We start from the raw sequence: 6,000 nt of genomic DNA on the forward strand, positions 1-6,000 counted from the left end.
ATCTGTTAAACATGTATGAATATTTCAAGAATGTGTGCATTTCCATTGTTTATTATTGAAAGATGGAATGCTTTAAGTACTCTAAAATAGTGTTTTCCAATCCAGCCTTCTTCCAAATTAGCTGGATTTTAGTCCTGATATTTTCTAATGATGAAGTTGGGATTCTTGAAAGGATACTGTATGATGAAAGTCAACTTACTTGGAGGGACCAGGTTAGAGAAATGATCATTGGATTTTAATTTCAATTGTAATGAATAAAAATAATATGTGGTTAGCCATATAATTTTAAAATGGATTAGAATTTCAGTTTACCTGGATTGCTGGACAATGAACTTCCTCATTATGTCATGTTCATTGTCTCTCTGTATTACATTTTTAATATGTTATTTTTAAATAATTGTAATATTATGCAAGAATATTAATAAGATTGCATTTCATGATATGTTCCAATAAATCAAAGAACTCCAATAAATTGTATCTGATAGATAAAATTTGATTCTATAGATTTGATTGTGTTTGATATCTACATCTATGGATACCTCCTAACAGATCATTATTAAATTATGGGAACTGGACTCCATATGATACAGAGGAAATAAGCTATAAACACAGCTTGCAGAGGAGGCTGGGGGAATAGTTGGCTACACTTAACTATGATTCCAGCTATTTTGTGCTTTGAATGAAGGCAAAATATATTACATGAAAATATAGAATATTATAATGAGATATTCATCATACCCATTACATCACAAAAATCAACGTCTCAGCACAGTCATAGTCACCTGGATCAATATGTGGGTTTGAAAAACAGGAAGCTGTTGGTGATTGTTCTTAACTGCTTGAAAGACTGTTCTGCACTTTACAAACTGATTTCTGAGTCAATGAACTTACAGTCTTAATTTCTTCAATGGGAGATGGGTTGAAGTATGGGGAATTAAGGTAAAAAGGAAAGAATGGATTTGCAACCCAGAATAATGCAAAGGGCTTCTAAAGGGTTTGCTTCCCAGGGGATCTCTCTAGTAAGTTGGTCTGTAAGAAATATATTTTTAGAAAAAAATCAAACTATCTTTTTTTAAAGCAATTAGATATCCATTTCAAAAAGTTATGCATGCATTTGAATGAGCTTGGTGAATTTTAGATAACTTGTTTCCTTTATTTCAAGCAACCTCCAAATATCTCATCTCTGAGTTTTCACAGAAAAGTTCTGTTTGAATCCAAGCCTTCTATTTGAAGCATATCACGGGGGAAAGTCTTGAGCAGATGAACACTTTTAATCAGCCTTTGGAAATGATCATGTAAGGTCCATCTTAGCCAATCATCTACGAAGAGTAATATCTTCACTTTATTCCAGAAGCTATTTGTTTTCCAAGAACAGCATATGCCATGCTCTACTGATTGGCACGTTAGCACCTTGCTTGTCCTTGTCCTTCAGGCAAGATTCAGCCCTCAGTCACTCATGTCAAGCACCGAAGCAGAAAAAAACATGAGGAGGCCATCAAGAGGAGGAGACAACGTGACAAGAGAACAAACAATATTTGTTCCTAAGATGTTAGGCAGCAAAATGTAACACTTTAGAGAAATGAAGAAACGATAACTGAAGGCTATAGAAATGGCTATCACCAAATGAGTTCACTTTTTTAAAAAAAAAGGAAAAAGAAAAAAAAAGACTCCAAAGAAAAATATTAATTAAAAAAAGGGTGTGAAACCCATTGATCTCCATCTTCTGCTATATTTGCTTTCTTGACTACATAAGGCATGACAATCAAAGTGATGGAGCCGGGTATAACTTTTTTGTATGTGTGTGAATTAGCTCTTTGTTTCTGATTGGTTTTTTTTTTTTTGCACATCCTGATTTGTGTGCTTGCTGTGTTGATATGCTAGTGCTCATTTGAGAACTTTGTGTTAATAAGAAACAGACAATCTCTTACCTTCCTCAAAACTATTTTAAAAAAGTCGTCATCCTCCCTAATCAGGAAATATTTCTCTGCTTACCTTTCTCTCTACTCATATTTTAACCTTTGTATCCCCAGATTTCAGTGGAACTTTTCCCTCAACAATTGTCCAGCTTATTTTTGATTTATTTCTACCCATAGCTGCACAAGTAAGCAAGTCCATGGGCTCATTATTTAGTGTTCCAGCTTGATAATAACATATCCCCTTCCAAATTCTATGGATATGTAATTGTAGGTGGCTTATATAGACTAACAGTGCAATGTATGCCAAGTTGAACTTTGTATCAGGGACTCCTTATGATCTTAATCATGACACTTCACATTCTTTATATTATACCATTATACTCATTGTACCATTATACCATTAGGCTGTGGCTGGGATCATGATAATTTTGGTGGGGGAAGGGGTTGAAATGGAGAAAATCTCTTCCCAAAGTATCTGAGAATGCAACAACTTTCTCTATGGAGAGCAATTTTCATGTTGGAACCCAACCTAACATCAAACAAACCTAGTCCAAACTGGATTAGAAATATTGCCAATGATAATCCAAAGTTTAGCTGTTTCTCTCTAGTTTAGCAGCAAAGAGTTGGTGACTTCAATCTACCTCATATTAAGTGGACCCTTAACGAATGTACAACTGAACCCACACATGCAACTTTCTTCAATGCAGTAACAAATCTGGGAGTAGAACAACTAGTAACCAACAACACTAGACTTAACAACTGCCTCGATCTCATCTTCTGCAATAGTTTGAATTCAATTTACGGAATACAAATTAAAGAACCCTTTTCCAACAGTGACCACAATATGATTGACTTTTGTCTCAACATACGTCTACACCAAAATCATCACAATGATGGAATCCCCAATTATAACTTCAAAAAAGGCAACTATGATCTTATAAACAACGATATCTCATCCCTTGATTGGCAATTTCTATTCTCTGGATGCAATACTGTAGAAGACCATTACAACATATTTTTACTTGAAGTCAAAAGAGTCATCAAACTATATGTACCATTAACAACTCCCAAAACCAGAAAAAACAAATTACCCATAACAATAAGGAAGCTTCAATCCAAAAAAAAATAAAAAATCATTTCGGCAGAAAAACAAATCTGGTCATGTTGCCAACTTCAAAAGCTGATACAAAAATTTATGCCACCAGATAAAAACTGAATGCACCAATTATCACATTAAACAAGAAGAAAACCTTCTACGCACCAATTCCGCCAATTCCGTGCTTTCTACAATTTTGTAAACAACAAACTAAAAGACTCAAGGTCCATCCCACCCCTGAAAGGATCTAATGGTAGAGACTGCAACGATGACACTATTGAAGCCAACCTCTTTAACACATTCTTTGGCTCAGTATTTGTAAACAGCAATGGATCATGCCCAGTATTTCCTAGTTGAACCACAGACAACTACAATGATCTAATACATATCGATTTTACAGAAGACAATGTTGAAAAAGCACTACGCAATCTAAAACCATCTCTATCTATTGGACCGGACGGAATATGTGCCTACTTCTTCAAAAAGCTATACACTGCCATAGCCGAACCTCTAAGCATAATCTTTGAAAAATCTTTCAGGACCAGCTCCTTGCCAAAGCTATGGTCAAAAGCCATGGTCATCCCTATCTTCAAAAAGGGGGACCCCAGCCTAGTTGAAAATTACAGACCAATCTCTTTATGCTGTGTCACCTCTAAAGTCATGGAATCAATTATTAACCAATCCACCATCCTCCACTTAGAAACAACCTACTCTCTAATAAACAATTTGGTTTCAGGAAAAAACTATCCTGTAATCTGTAATTCTTACAATGCAAAAACATATGGACTACACAACTCAATCAGGGCAAAACAATAGATGCAATCTACATGGACTACTGTAAAGCCTCTGATTCAGTGGTACACGACAAACTGCTCCTAAAACTAAAATCTTACGGTATCTCTGGACACCTGTATAACTGGATAGAAGCATTCCTGTCAAACAGACAACAAATGGTCAAAATTGGGAGTGTCCTATCAAATTCTGTACCTGTCAACAATGGTGTGCCCAAGGCAGTGTTCTAGGACCAACTCTTTTCATACTCTACATAAATGACTTCTGTGATCATATCAAGAGCAACTGCGTTCTCTTTGCTGATGATATGCTAAGTGCTATGACCTAAGTGCTAGAGCCCACTGTAACTACATAGCCAAAAAGGCATCAAGAGTTGTTAACCTAATCTTATGTAGCTTTTTCTCTGGTAATATTACATTAATAACTAGAGCATACAAAACATTTGCTAGACCAATACTCGAATACAGCTCATCAGTCTGGAACCCACATTATGTATCTGATATTAACAAAGTTGAGAAAGTCCACAAATATTTCACAAGAAGAGTTCTCCACTCCTCTACTCGTTGCAGAATACCTTATGCCACCAGACTCAAAATTCTAGACCTAGAAAAGCTAGAACTACACCGCCTTCAGTGTGATCTAAGTATTGTATATAAAATCATATATTGCAATGTCCTACCTGTCATAAATAAAATAAATAAATTTGCCTGTAGTTTCAATGGGAAATTCTAAAAATTTTTATCTGAAAAGTTACGATTAGTTGTCTGTGCCATTTCATTGGAGGTCTTTCTCCTCTAGTTACTTATAGCATCCTCTAGAGCAACTTTAACATATGTGGAGTTCAGCTCCTAAAACTATTCTATCATATGGCCACAGCTAAGAATCCTAGGAATTGACTCTACACATCCCCTTTTTGCTGAGATTGGGAATAGTGCTTTAGAGCCAGGTATCTTTGAAGTGATATTATGACAGTACTTATCATTGGCACAATGATGCTCTTATGGCTATAGAAGTGGCACTTGTATGCCAATAGGACTTTCAAAAACAGTGTTATTTTACACTGTCTGCTTAGAAAAACAAAACAGGAAGCTGGAAACTTAGTGACTAGTCTACTGTTTCCAAGTGGCATTCAACTGGCATCTGCTGAGCTGTTTTGGTCAGCATCATTTAGTTCCCTAGTGAATTCTGAGCAGTGTTTTTAATTCACAGTCCATTTGGCAATATCTATTTGCTTCTTATTATCTGTTAACCATGCTGGGGATAGGGATGGGGGTGTTTACAGAAAGCAGCGAATCAAACTTTAAACTTCTCATCTAAATGGCCATGAAGGCACTGTACAAATGCAACTTTAATGGCAGAGACTACAGCTAAAAATAACACCAGGCAAGACAATAAATTTACTTTAATTTAAAAAATGGTCCAATAGGAAGGCATTATCCTCCTGAGAAATTTGTAGGAGGCCTTGTATGAGTGGATTTGCCAATAAAAGCAACTAGGCACTTCAATGAAACTAATTAAATTAATCTGTCATCCCCAGGGAACTTAAGCAGGGCATGAAATAAAGAAACAGCTTCAGTTCTAAGGCTAGATTTTTTTTGAAAAAAAATGAGGTGTTTTTTTTATAATATTGAAGAACTAAATCAGGAGAAAAAATGTTTACATTTTGTATCGATCAGAGATTTGGGAACCATCTTAATATAATTTTATTAAGATTTTAAATCAGCTATCATTTTAAAGTCACATAAAAAGTGGGTTCTATATCACTCAACCTCTGACTTTATTGTAGTCAACAGCAGAGATGATATTCATGGCATCTTTAACCAATACATTTGGTTTGGCACAGCAACTAAACAAGACAGAAACAGACTTCAATGGATAGTTAGGACCTCAGGAAAAATAATTGCAACCAGCCTGCCTTCCATTAATGACTTGTATACTGCGTGAATCAGAAAGAGTGTTGAGAAAATATCTACAGACCCCCTCATACCCCAAATATAAACTCTTTCAATTTCTTCTTTAAAGATGATGCTATAGTATAGGGCATTGCACACCAAATCAACCAGATATAAAAACAGTTCCCCCCACATGTTATCATTCTGCTAAACAACTAATTCCGCAACATTTTCTTATGCCCTAGGATGTCAAATTACCGAGTAGGAATGTATTACCTACAATCCTTCTCTTCTTTTCATCTTT

The sequence above is a fragment of the Notechis scutatus genome, chromosome 1 (genome assembly GCF_049901735.1).
Source record: "Notechis scutatus isolate UNSWTSFEM ecotype Mainland chromosome 1, rNotScu1.2, whole genome shotgun sequence".
Lineage (NCBI taxonomy): Eukaryota > Metazoa > Chordata > Lepidosauria > Squamata > Elapidae > Notechis > Notechis scutatus.